The sequence below is a fragment of the Camellia sinensis genome, chromosome 15, assembly GCF_055761805.1.
Source record: "Camellia sinensis isolate YWXY chromosome 15, ASM5576180v1, whole genome shotgun sequence".
Classification (NCBI taxonomy): Eukaryota; Viridiplantae; Streptophyta; class Magnoliopsida; order Ericales; family Theaceae; genus Camellia; species Camellia sinensis.
In genome coordinates this window covers 103,797,020-103,811,919 of record NC_138975.1, presented here as the reverse complement: position 1 = coordinate 103,811,919, position 14,900 = coordinate 103,797,020, and the positions used below count along the sequence as shown (strand labels likewise).

The 14,900-nt window shown below is 34.5% G+C and overlaps 1 pseudogene; it reads right to left on the bottom strand.

The window, feature by feature from the left end:
• Positions 1–6,677: 6,677 nt before the first annotated feature.
• On the bottom strand, positions 6,678–13,378 carry LOC145813177 (phosphoglucan phosphatase LSF2, chloroplastic pseudogene; annotated as a pseudogene).
• Between the last annotated feature and the right edge of the window lie 1,522 nt (positions 13,379–14,900).

Below are 14,900 nucleotides of genomic sequence, written 5' to 3'. Positions count from 1 at the left end.
AGGCCTTAGTAGAAAATTGTTAGCCTTCGTATCGTAGATTAACATAACCATGCCTTTACCATATGCTCTTTGTCCTCTTTCTAGTGATAAATTTATCACTGATAGATTGACCCATCCAACATATTCACATCTACAATAACAAATCAGTGATAAATTCATCACTATATAAATATAAAAAATTAGTAACAATATACAGCAAATTCAACAAAACAATGATAAATTTATCAGTGATAGAGTAATCATACTACATATTCATCTCTCTCTAGTGACAAAAATGATAAATTTATCACTGACTGTTTGTTAAAAAATTACAACAAAAAAAAAATCCCATCATCATCATCACAAATTAACACAAGATTGAAAGACATATTCAATAATAAATTTAGCAGTGAACACATTCACTGATAAATTTCTCACTAGTTGTTTGTTAAAAGATTACCAAAAAAAAAAAAATCTTGTCATCATCGTCACAAATCAACACAAGATTCAAAGAAATATATCAATGATACATTTATCACTGATACAACTGGTTTGGTTTAAGAGAAATAAAAAGAGAGAAGGGGAGTAAGGAAAAGAGAGGTGATAAATGTAACATGAACAAAATCAATGATAGATTTATCATTGTATTAATATCCAAATTTCAATAGTTCACACCATGTTAAACAAATCAGTGATAAATTTATCACTAAATTAAGTGATAAAATCATTAGATTAGTTTAATATGTTTTACAAATGTAGATCTTCACCAGTTTCGATCTCATCGGCGACCATGTAAAGTACTAGATTGGCACCAAAGATGATAAATCGACATTGAAAACAACTAGATTTGAAGCCATTTGTGAAGTTCGACGTTGAAGATGGTGGATCGATGATTGAAGAACGACGGTGATGGCAGGTGAATGATGGAGGATTGAGGATGGAGGAAGAGCGACGGTAATGGCAAAGACAAAGGAAGACGGCAATGTTAGGTGAACAAGTCAAACGGTTGAGAGATGGTGAAGTATAGATCGGCGACGGTGGAGATAGTTGGTAAACAATGGTGGTGGTAGTGACCGATGGAGGTGGAGGTGGTTAGTGATGGACGTCGATGGTGGTTGTGGGTGGATGGCCATGGCCATGGCCATAGCTACAATGGTAGTATCTTCTAGAGAGAGAGAGAGAGAGAGAGAGAGTTGAGAAAGAAAAGAGTTTTGAAAAAATGATCAATAGAGAAGTTAATACAAATTGAAAAAATTAATGAGTAATAAATATTAAGACAATTGAAGATTTAGAAAGTGTTTGGGATGATTTAAATATGGATTTTTACCAGCTGGTAACAGAGGCAAAATCGGGATAAAAAAAAATAGAACAGGACTTCTTGGTACATGAGATAGAAACTTAGGACCTAATGGGTAATAGATTCAATTATTGGGACTAACTGGTAAAAATCTCATTTATTTAATAATATAAATTTTTGTAATATTTTATTTTATTTTTATATGTTTATAATTAATTTAATATTGTAATATTGAAAGTTTCATTTTCATATAAATAAAATTAGTCATTTCGGAAGAAAAAAATTACATAATTGCATATTTTTTTAGTTATAAGTTCATAATTAAAAAAACATAAGTCATACATAATTAAATTTAAATACCAGCATGAAACATAAACAAACAGAACATTTCAGTAATCTTAACTAAAATACTCTAGTATAATTTTTTTTTTATTTTTTATTCCTAATAAATAATCTACATAGAAAATGTATTTATCGTTTATTTTTTTAAAAAAAAAGGCCCGACTAGTCTTGGCCTGAGCCCAAGCCAGACTAGCCATGGCCCGAGCCCAGGCTCGCCAGCCTTATTATGAGTGGGCTTGGGATTGGGATTGGGCCCCACTTTTTTGCCCATGGGTCGGCTCGAGCTCGGGCCCGAATGGGCCAGGCCATTATTACATCCCTGCTAGCGCAACTCAACTAATTGATCTACTCTCTTATAAACCAAAAACAAATTTGTAAACTTTTAGTCCTTAAGTGACAACTAGACTATTTTTTTGATTTTTTGATTTTATTATTATTTTTTAGATGAAAAAAAAAATTTGTTTGTTTTGAATAATTTGTGATTTGTTTTAGGAGAAATAATTGAGCAAATGGGCAATGAAATTTTTTTTTTTCAAAATAATGATAAAATTTATAAATTTTAATTATTAGAATCATATTTTTTTCATATTTAGTAATTATTTTTATAGAGTGCATATAATTTTTAATTTTTCCTTTTTTTAAAGGTAACTTTTTGGTGATCTTTGCAAGGAGCGATCCCTTAAACTTGTGGAAGAGTAGAAGGATTTTTTTTGTAACATAAAAAAAATAAAAATAATAAAAAAGAAGGTAAATTACACTGACACCTCCTCTGCTTTTCTAAAATCACACTAACACCTCTTTTATTCTTTGAAATCAAACTGTTACCCCTAATTTTAGGAATTTGTGTAATATTAAGGTTCTTCTGTTGGTCATATTAGATATCTATTAACCAAAAAATAATACTAGAAATCATGAAAAAAATGTCATGAAATGCATCATGAAGATTTTTTATCCTTTGATTAGTGTGGTGTTTTATTATATGTGTAATCCAAAGGTGGAGAATCTTTTATGATTATTTTCATGATATTTTTTTCATGATCCCTAATATTACTCGTAAACAAACGCAATATGATGACATCATCTATTAAAGGTCATACACTGTCAAATTTATCCTCAAATGAAATGCATTTGTATTTTACGTCATTTATATGTTGTCTAATTCTTGTGTTCCTTTGATCAAAAAATAATTCCCGTGTTCCTTCCTCATCTTTCTTGTCTAATTCCTTGATCCTCTAATACTTAAAAAGAAAATAAAATACAAAAAGAAAAAAGGTAACAACCCAAGTTTTCTAGTTTACTTGAGAAAACTTGAAGCCAATGTTTTCCTATTATAAGAATTATTTAGAAGAAAATAAGTCTATCAAAAAAAAAAATTATCTCTCTAAGCCTTGCTTTCATTTTCTAAGATTTAAGGAAAAAAGAAAACCATATTAATGGAGAAATTCTATTTCCACACACGTAATTAGCTCAAGGTACACACTTAATAAAATATTAATCTAATGACAATTATATCCTAAATAAAAATGACCATAATAGATATCGAGCAACACCCATAATATTATATAGAAAAATTCTTTGTACACATCTTCCACTGTTGCAGCCGCTGCCGCTGCCGCTGCCGCCGTCTTTTCGCTCCTTCATCCGACTACAATTTCTGGTAAGGCCCCCATCTCTGTCTCTCTACATTTTTCCCTTCTATGTTGCTTCCCTTAATCTCCATTCTCTTTCCTTCTTTTCTACTAGTTGCTGAACTGTTTTCTTTGCTGGTTTAGAAAAAAAGGGTGGTAAGGATTAAGAAAAAAAATGTTTGTAACGGGACTTCAATGTCTTCTGGAAGATGCTCAAACTTAGATATGAGGAAGAGGATAAATTTTTACTACCAGAGAGAAAATTCATGGAGCAACAAAGATCATTGCTTCTGATCTACATCATTGAATGCAATTGTGTTTGTATGTGAGTAAGAGAGAGCGAGGGGAGTATTAAGTGCCATGTGTACAATGCTTATGAGTGTGGGGTATAATTGTAACTTTAAGTGTATGTGGATTGAAAAAATAATTAATAATCAAATTAATAAATGTGTGTATTAAGAAAAGATGTACATTGAGCTAATTAAATATATGAAAATAGAATTTCCCATATTGATGATCAACATGTTTACACAACCCAATATTGAAATGGTCAACACCATATTCACACACAACCAGATATCACCATATTCAAACAACAATATAATATAAATAAGGAAAAAGATTGGGAGTTCTAAATATAGAGTTCTAGAGGAGCTTTAATGAGCTGGTCCCCACATATGATGTGATGTTTGTGCCCTTTTTTTTTTATAAAAAAAAAAACTTAGCCACATCACTAGAGCTCAAATTAAAGTTCAAGATTTAGGGCTTTGTATCATTTCCCTATAAACAATCACCATGTTCACACAATATGATATCCAATAATATGTCATTTCATTCCATTAACGGTAAATTACACTTACTGTAGCGATCCCGGTTTTGACCCATCTCTTTGTGGTGTTCCGGGCTCGGGTTGGTATGGTTTTGAACGGTGTTACATATCTTAGTTCCCTGTATTCCCTTATTTTGGTTATTGGGTTATAGCGGTGTGTTTGTATCGGGTTGTAATGTATCTTTCATGTTTTGCCACTTTGCTAACTATGTCGGGGATCGAGCTGCCCGGTCAGCTTGTTGGGGTCAAGGGATCAGCGCCCCTTGGCGGGTCCGAGGGTAGCGCCCTGGCGGGGTTGAGGGGCAGCGCCCCCGAAGCAAAATACAAAATGCATTCGAAATTGCTTGTCCGCTCGAGCAGTCGTTTATGCGCTCGAGCGGAGAATGTTTGGTTCCAGAAGTTTGACCTGTCTACAGAAGTACTGAGAATGTGTATTCAACGCTCGAGCGGGGCTTTCCACGCTCGAGCGGACCATGTTATACTAGTTCGTGAATCTGATATTTCAGATCACTTTTGTATATTTCTCTCTCTCTCTAAAAACATTTCCTTTCCCTTCTCTCTACATTTCTCTACGCAAACTAGATCAGAAACCTTGATTTCTCAAGATCCATTTGAGTTTTGCCATTACTTCTTCATCAAAGTGGGTTATCATCTCGAGGGCTTCGTTGTGCGCGGTGAAGATCGAGTTTAGGCATCGTTAATTTTGGGGTTTCATCTCTATTCTTCTTCAAACTTGAGGTAGGGATTTTCTTTGAGTTATATATATATATATATATATGCAAGATCTAGATGATTTTTGAAATCATCCTTTGATAGCTTTTGAAAATTGATTGTTGATTCAAGAAATTGAGCAACTTTAAAAGTGCGTTTGTCTCTTGCTCTTTTAAAATGATCTTATGGGTCTTGATCTTCGTTGATTGAAGAAAAATGATTTTGGAAAGTTTTCTTTCAAAAGATTTGGGTTGTATAGTTTTGGTGAGAAAACCTAGAAATCAAAAAAATTTTAAAGAGATTGAAAATCCATGAATGATATAGTTATATTTATTTTGTGTGTCAAAATAAATGGATGTTTGAAAATTTTCTTATTTAAATTTATATAAATGATGAATTTCATGGAATATGAGAATTGTTGTTCATTTTGAAAATTATTGTTCAAAACGTTGAAATAGTCTTGAAATGACTAATTGTTGAGGATACTTGAGAAGAGGGAATTGTATTATTTCTTGGATAATGAATTGGAATAAAAGTATTTATATTCATCTTGTGAAATTGGCATATCAAATCATTTGATTTCATTAAACTTTAAAAGTTGATTTGAAAATTTGCATTTAGAAAAGAATGCTGGGAAATAAGTTTTCATGGAATGGTTTTGGGGTAAATACGTTGGTAAGTCTTGATAGGTGGTGTAGATGATATTGAATAAGTTGGCTTGAGAGTCCGGAATGAAATATTGAAAACCCAAGCAGATAGGTATCGAGCCTTCCGGTTAATACCGGTAAAAATGACAATTTGGTAGTATTTGTATAGTCTACTTGCAGACACCGACCTAGGGATTACCAAAGTCATATTTACCGCCTTGAAATAAATTGTTAAGTTTTGAACAATTGAAATTGCATGACATCATTGAGCATGATGGTTTTCAAAAGATGAAAATGTGATTTATCTTCAAAAAAGGCACATCATGGCATATGCATTTCATATCTTGAAACTTGTATAAAATGTAAATACTTTGTTAAGGATTTCCTACTGGGCTTTATACTCACCCTACGGGATTTTTGTGCAGGAAAAGATGTGGTGATGCCGCCTAACTAAAGGCGAGGAAATATGTGTTGAGAGTACGAAACTCTTATTTTGCTGTAACTCTGTGTGTAAGCCAAGAGATGTATGTGTGTGGGTTTGAATAACCGTTTTGTATAATCAGGCTCAAGTCTTGAAAACTTGTAAACCCTTGGGGGTATTTAGTTGTTTATTTACTTGTTGTTGGATTAATGTATTGTTGCATGAAGAACTATTGTACCATGTAATGTAAGTTTGGAGATTTATATTTGATTTTCCTTGAAAGAGCCATGATTGTTGTATTATCATTTGGGCTAGAAATTTAGGGCATTACACTTACACACCCTGATGTTTCTGTTTAATACAAATCTTTTCTCACGTTTGAAAAATTACACTTACCATCTGTCAAATTAAAATCACATATTTACCCCTTAGTCTTTATACATATAAGGTAATAAAAAAAGGGTAAATTAAATTTACCTCCCATGAGATTTTTGACAAATACAGGGACCTCCCCTGTGGTTTGAATAATTACAGTAACCTCCCCTACTTTACCTGACAATATCAAAATTTTCCAAAAATTTGACAATTTTTTATATACCTAACAGACCCTGCTGATGTCATCAAATGTAAACACTAAAATGCCCATAACACCCTTAAGTGCCCAATTACCCACTCTCTCTCCTCTGCTAGAGATGAAGCAAAAATATATATACATATATATATATATATATATTTTGGTTGAGAAGCAAAATACTTTATCAGAGGGGAAAGTGGCTCCACGGTCAGGCTTCTCGTGCCATAAAGTGCACTGTGGAGTTTGTCTCTAGTCCTTAATCAATTTCCTTTCCCAATCTGATATGCCTTCAAAAGCATGTCCTGGAAGATTCTCAAAGGGCTCTTTCCGAGGATCATTCTTAGCCAAATCATAAGTAACTCCACGGATTTGGGTCCATAAGGTCTCTTTAAAGTAAGCCTATTATATGCCGTGTTCAATTGTCACAATAAAAAAAAAACAATCTTAACTAAAATAATATATATATATATACATATATATTTATCAAGAATTTTGAACAAGGAAATTTTTATTTTTATTTTTTTTAGATAGGAAACAAGGGATTAAGTAGTGAAATAATCACTAAATAACTAAAAAAACCCATGCACTACAATGCAAATCAGTTTAAACTTCATTCTAATTACCAGAAGAAGCAAAAGAAAAAAAATAGTGAAACATATCAACAAATTGATTGGAAAACATAAATCAAGCTAGGATAGCATATTGAAGAGTTGAGAACTTACATCTATGTCACAAAACCAAAACATGTAAGCAATTGCAACAGCATGAGCTCTCTCCAATCCAACTGTACAGTGCACATACACTTTTCCTTTTCCCTCTGAAATAGCCCATTCCAAAGATGAAACAGCTTTAGGTAATCCACTTCTCAAGGAATCTGGGTCAAAATCTCTTGCCTTCCAATGCATAAGATGTTAAGTCAAGTGCCCAAAAGCACCAAAAAGCCCCTGCTGATGCCACTTTGTCCATTCTCTCTCCTCTGCACTCTTAATCTCTCACCTCTGATATGTATGGTTGTGTAGCGAGAGGAAGAGGATGAGAGAGAGAGAGAGAGAGACCAAGTCCTTATTGACTTGGAGCATAGAGAGTAGGGGTCATGGTTGTGTTGGTTAGTCATGGGCAATGATGTTAGTCTTGAGCAAAGGGCTTTTTCGTCTTTTCGAAGGCAAATGCAAGGGTAATATGGTAATTTTCTATAGGATAATTACATCGTTTGTATAAAATAGACGGAATGGGGGAATCTTAACATTGTCAGGTAAACCAAGGAAAATTATTGTAATTATTCAAACCACAGAGGAGGTCCCTGTAGTTGTTAAAAATCTCAGGAGAGCTAAATTTAATTTACTCTAGAAAAAATGCTAATATTTTGTTCATGTATTTTAAGAGAAATAGCAATCGCTTTCTTTAGTTTAACTCACAAAAAAATTGAACTTTTTATTTTTTTCGTATTTTTTTATTTTTACTATTTTTTAAAACATTTTAAACATTTTTTTAAATTTTTTTTAGATACATCTAATTTAGATATACTTAAGAAATATAATATTTTGTGATTTTTTTTTTAAATTCACTAAATACAATAAAAATGTAATAAATGTGACTGACGATATTTGGTAATACTATAATAAATGTGGGTAAATAGAAACGAAAGAAAAATGAGAGTGAAAATAAAAATGAAAAATTTTATTCATATATAAAAAGTTATACAAAAAATATCATAAAAATGTTGTGATAGTAATATTGTTGTAAATTTAAATAATGTTTATGAGTGTTTTGTTTTAAAGTGAATGGTCACCATTAAACTATATATTGCGTTTGAAAACTTTATATAAAATTTATATTTATATATCATCACTCAGTAAAACTATATTTATGTAGAATTTAATAATGAAAAATTATAGAATGTAGTCATAATAATATAAAGAAGAAATGGTAGAAAAAAAATGACAAAATAATTATTTAAAAAATTTTGAAGTATGATATCAGTAATTTAAAAAATAATTTATAATAAAATTACAAATCTTATGAGAGAAAAATATAATTTTTTAAATGTGAGAAGGTGTCAGTCTAATTTACCCTCCCATTAAATATCATTAACATGTTAATATCCCTCACAAAGTTACATATGTAAAAGCAAAAGAGTGTTATTTGTGCAATATATGTCCTAACTACAAAAAAAAAAAAAAAAAAAAAAAAAAAAAAAAAAAAAAAAATCCTTCCATCTGTACAAATTGCCCGCTAACACAAAAATAGACTATGTGGACAAACATGTAGGGTCTGTTTAATAACATTTACGTTTTCAGTTTATATTTATAAAAATTTTATAAACTAATTTTTGTTTATTTTTTGTTTATTTTTAGAAAAACATAAACTACAAACGCGTTTGGTAATTGACAAAATATTTTAAAAAATTTAAAAATATAAAAAAGAGTAAGAAATGACAAGTGGTGGCAAGTGGCTGCGGAAGACGGTAATGGAAAGTGGTGACGGTGGGTGGTGGGTAGCAGGTGGTGGTGGGAGGGTGGTGGTGGTGGTGGTGGTGGTGGTGGTGGTGGTGGTGGTGGGTGGGTGACGGTGGCGGATGGTGGGTGGTAGCGAGTCGGTGGCGGTGGCGGTGGCGGTGGCGGATGGCGGGTGGTGGGTGATGGTGGCGGGTGGTGGTAGCAGGTGGGTGGCGGATGGCGAGTGGTGGCGGGTGGTGGTGGTGGTGGTGGGTGATGGCGGGTGGGTGGCGGATGGCGGGTGGTGGTGGTGGGTGGTGGCGGGTGGGTGACAATGGTGGGTGGTGGTGGATGGGTGGGTGACGGTGGCGATGGCGGGTGGTAACGAGTGGGTGGTGGCGGTGGTGGCAAGTGGTGGCGGGTGGTGGTAGTGGTAGGTGGGTGGTGGTAGGTGGTTGGTGGTGGCGGGTGGTGGATGGTGGTGGCAGGTGGGTGGTGAGTAGTGGTGGCAAGTAGGTGGCGGGTGGTGGTGGCGGGCGGTGGATGGTAGTGGCGGGTGGATGGTAGGTGGGTGGTGATGGTGGTGGTGGTGGTGGCGGCGGCGAAGGATGGATGGTGGTAGCGAGTGGATGGTTGGTGGGTGGTGGGTGGTGAGTGGTGGTGGTAGGTGGTGGTAGGGGATGGGTGATGGGTGGTGGTGGCGGAAGACGGTGGTGGAAAACAGTGGCGGGTGGTGGCTAGTGTTGGGTAGTAAAAAAAAAAAAAAACTGAAAATTCAAAACGAAAACATATTTTTTGTATTTTCATTTTTTTGACTAAATTTATAAACTGAGACCATTGATTTATAAATCAAAAATTTTATCAAACAAATTTTTATTTGAATTTTTTAAATTTTTATAAATATAAATAGAAAACTGAAAACGTAAGTGTTACCAAACGACACCGTAATAACATGTGTCTGTGATGTGATGCCCCTAACTATCCAAAAACATTGGATGAGCATGCCTCCTATAAAATGTACGTCCAAATTAAGATGAGGAACTACAGGGTGGTGAAAGTTAGAAAAAAAATTATTAACATAGAGAAGGATATAAGTGACACTTTTCCTCTCACAATATTTCCTTTGTACCCCATTATAAATACACACTTACATACTCATGTATTTGTAATTTTTTTTCTCAACTCTCATCTACATGTAGTTCTCCCAACTAAAATTAAAAAATGTAACATTTTATCTTATTAATTATTTTATATTTTTTGGTAAATTATAAATATACTTTCTGAAATTTGTTTAAAATACAAGTTGTCCCTTGCGATTTTGGAAATCACATCTCGTCCTTGACGTTTAGAATTACATGACAAATGACCTTTTTTATCGATAAATCATATAATCAATTAACAATTTTTAATGATATTAAAAATATAGATCGAATAATAATTCGGGTAATTTTATTTTTGTATAAAAGAGCAGTTAGTAATTTTAGTTTTTCAATTAATTATGTTAAATAAAAAATTATGAAAATGGGGTATTTGTAATTTTCAAGCCACAGAAAGCAATATATATTTTAAGCAAATTTAATAGAGTATATTTTTAATTTATTCTATAGTTTTTTTTTTTCCTTTATTGACTATTTTAACCAAAACCAAACATCTCAAACAAAGTCTTAATGAGAGATCAAAGATTAATCCATACTAAAAATAAAAGAAATTGCACAATAGTGTATCTTAAAAAAATTAATTATAACTAATAAATTTTATTAATACTAATAAATAAAGTTATAAATTTTTAATGAGTTTGTAATTATTTTTTTTAAAGTACACTAAATGGTACTTTTTTCTTTAAAATATACATAAATTAAAAATATATTTTTTGAAATTTGTTCAAAATATATATTGTCCTTTGTAATTTTAGAATTAATAAATATCTCATTGTCAGAATTTTTTATTTAACAGAATTGACAGAAAAGTCAAGAAGTCACTAAAAAGCTAAAAAACTAAATAATAATAATAATAATAATAATAATAATCAAATATTCTCTTTTGTCTCTACTTTTTGCTTGTTTTTTCATAAAAAGTTAAAAAAATTATCTAAGACATACTACTTTTCACCATATATTTTTGCCAAAAAGTCAAAAAGTTTGAATTCAAATTGAAACAAATTAAATAGTTAGATTAAAAATAAATCATAATATTAGAGTTTAAATTGATAAAATTAAAAATTAAAAATTTATTTTGTTATAAGGCTCAAATTTATTTATTTTTTTTACTGTAGTTTTTCCAAATAATAATCACATATGAACGTTATTGACAGAAGTAATTCAAACACTTGACTCCTGTTTTCTTTTACACAAACGTATGAGATGGATGCTAACGTTTGGAGTGGACCTTAATCATATATTTTCTAATTTCATATTTGAATAAATGGGAAAAAAATGGGCTGATAATCGGTCTCTAGACATATGTTTTAGTCCATACTTACTTTAGTGTTTAAAACATGACCGAAATGTGTCTATGATCAGATCATATTTCAGTATAGATTACAACTTAATGAGTCTAATTGACACCATTCATACTTTATTTAACTGTATATAATGTATAATTATTTGTTTACTGTATACCCATCTACAAACAAATTCTTCCAATATTACACTTTTTGTATATGACATTAGACTTTCTTACATAATTGATTGTTCACCTTTATATAAATATATTTTTAATTGATTGACCAAAAAACCAAAAAGAGTTGTAGTTCTAATAGATAAAATGTCTCAAATCCCGGATTCACATTTAAAAAAAAAAAAAAAATCAAAATCAAAATAGAAAAGGACATGTGACTAAATCACTTGCTAAAAAATTATCACACATCATGTTTTCACCAATACTAGGCATAACTCAAAAATTGTTCACAACTTTTGAAGCTCATGTTGTTTGAGAATATGGTTCTTTCTTTCAGAGTCAGTGGGATAAAAATTAGTTGCAATTTTTCAAAAATTTTCAATTTTGAAAAACATGTGAAGCAAAGATAAGAACATATAATTCTGTTACATTTTCCTTAAATTGGTTGTTCAATTATTGAAAATATTTTCAATTCTTGACTAACTAACGAAAAAGGGAAAAAAAAATGAAATTGAAGAAGAGTAAGAATTGAAGCAAACGAAAAATTTTTAAATAGATATAAATTTGAGTTAAAGAGAAAATCGAAACAGCAATGAAAAAAAAAACAAAAAAGAACAAGAAGAAAAGAGGGAGAACGGAACAGAATAATAATAATAACAATAATAAAATATTAATATATATATATATATATAAAAAGAGAGAGGGGAGGTTGGAACGAGTGGACAGTGAGAATCGAAATTTGAGAATGATTATTAAAATTTTCTAATCTTAAATAAGAGTTTAAGATTACATAAGCATATGTTTTGATTAAACAAATTATAGGTGGTGTGTGTACCGAATACCACACTAGATGAAAGTGGATCGGAGAAGAAGTGAAGTGCCCTCTAAGTATAGAGAGTTAAGTCTTCGTAAGTGGGGTTTAGCTTAGATTAGTAACCTTCAATGTGAAGTTAGTGTGGTTTTATAGAACTCTTGCTTGTTGCTCAAGATGGTTTCATAGAGCTTTGGTGCTGCCAAGTTTCCTTTTAGCATTGCCCAGGGTGGTGGACCATCTGGTAGTTGTCATAGGGGTGCATATACTCATTGTGGTCATGCTGATAATAAACCACATTCTTCTAGTTTAACTATTTTCCGTAATTCTAGGTGTAGGGGACCAGCTGAGTATGCATATACTCACAGCTTCTACGTTTCTCTGAAAGGTTCCCTCAGTTTGATACCATTGTGCCTCAGCTCAGCCCTTTGCGAGACTACTACAGGGATGGGCTGGCCCATTCAGATATTTGTGTATGGATTCGGCCCACTTTGGTTCTGATGATGGGTTCGACCCATCAGTCCAGCCCATAGAATGAGTCCTGCAGCTCGGCCCTAGCCTAGTATCACAGCTGGACTGGCCTTTCCACTGCAAGTTGGGCGCAGGTGCTTGGGGACTTAGGTGGACTGTTAGTAATGCAGTTGGGCTTAGTTGGGTTGCCCACATGCTTATCTGACCCATTTGGATTTGGGCTTAGGAGATTGGACCGGCCTAAGGCTTGGATCCGACCCATTTCTTATTTAGCCCCTTCATTTGCCCCCTAACTCGCGCTAAGGTTCCCCTTGAGGGGAGCTATTGTTCTGTACTCCAAGCGTCACGTCGCTTCGGATCAGCCCCAATTCGGCCTTAGTGATGGTTCAATCTTGACACACAACCCTTGCATATGTCCTTTTGTGGTGACACGTGGCGGCGTGGGATAAGTGCGCAGAGATAGTGTGTCGATTTCGTACCGATGGTCGTGCTTCGTGTACCTTCACGCCGGCTGGTGCAATAAATGCTCTGGGACTATCAATCCAAAACCCTTTATCTGCTTTCCATTCTTCTAGAGAGTTCAAAAAACCCTTTCCGTTCCCCTGACCCAATCTCATTGGTGCTCTGTCAAGACGTTCTGCTGCCGCTCTTGCTTCAGCGCCGCCTGCTCGCCAATGCTGCTCTAATCTCTGTAAGTTCTACTGTGATTCTTCTTTCCCTATCTTTTTCTGTTTTGTTCATCTCGTTTGGCCCTTGTACCATTGTCTTGGGCATCTTATTATCTGAGTTCTACCCTTGTCCCATTAGGTTTGTTTAATGGGGAAGTTTCGCTCATTAGTTGATACCCCTGAGGCCATGGCCATGTTTCGCCATGACTATAAAATCCCTGATGATGTGACCCTTTCGCTGGAAAAGGTCGATGCCAAGCGCATGGGCACTGGGAGTACTATCGCCTTTCCGATTCCGGCCATCGTTGAGGGAGGGGTTCGGTTTCCCCTCGACCCTTTGGTACGTCGATTTTTGCACCAAGTTCAACTTACCCCAATGCAGGTGTCTGTTAACCTGTTCCATGTCATCTGCGATGTGTCTGCTCTTAATAAGCGGTTGGGTTTGAATCTTGACATCTAGGACATTTTAGGCTGCTACACTTTTTCCCATAACAAGGATCACAGCACATACTACCTGCGTGTTCGTTCAATTGATTGTCACCTGGTGACTGGTTTGCCTGATTCAGACAAACATAATGATGATTTTCTACAAGTCGGTGGTAATTGGGAGTTCCTTGCTAGGACTGAGTTTCAGTCCAAACGGATGCCCCAAAAGGATGGCTACCCAGGTTCGAGTCCTTCCCTCTAGTGTCTTTTGTATTTCTTGCCTTGTTTTGAATATTGCTTTAATGTGGGACTTCTTTTTTGCAGAGGCTTCCCATTTTCAGCGCAGGCCGAACTGGGAGAACATTGAGGCCATCAAAGCCGTTTTGAGGTACAAGAAGAGGTATGCGCCCGAGCTGTTGGATTACCAAGCAACTTACCGCTCCACCATTCCGAAGAAGGTGAGGCTTGTTGCATCCCTTCTAGATTCTGACACTGAGACTGATACATCCCTCACCCCTCTGGTTACAAATCGCCGCCGAAGCCAGGGTGCACCGTCTGAGAGGACGCCCTCTCTTGCCCCTAGTTTCTCAGAGGGTGGGTCTACGTCAAAAAGAAGAGTGCTAGTGGATTTGGAGGTGAGGCTTTTGGCTCCTCTGATGCTTTAGAGTCTCCTTTGGTAAAGGCCGAGGCAAAGAGCCTTATGGATGTGAAATTGGAGGTAGGAGCTTCTAGAACTCATGCTACTACTGCCGAACCCTCTACTTCGGTTACTGCAAGAGCGATGAAGAGGATGAGGGAGACTGGTAAGGCGGTAGTTGGAGAAGCTTCTGAAGATCCTATTGAGGACGAGGCATTTGAGAAGTGGGAGCCACCAATGTTGTATCAAGGCAGGCCCATTTCTACTTTTGATTCAGTTGTTGCTTCCAAAGATTTTGCTTTTGACCTGACCAAGACTCTATTGATGCCGGTGGACACCGCTAATCATAACAGGCCCTGTGATATTCCAGTTCTAAAGGGGACCCTTCAGATGATGACTGCTGTAAGT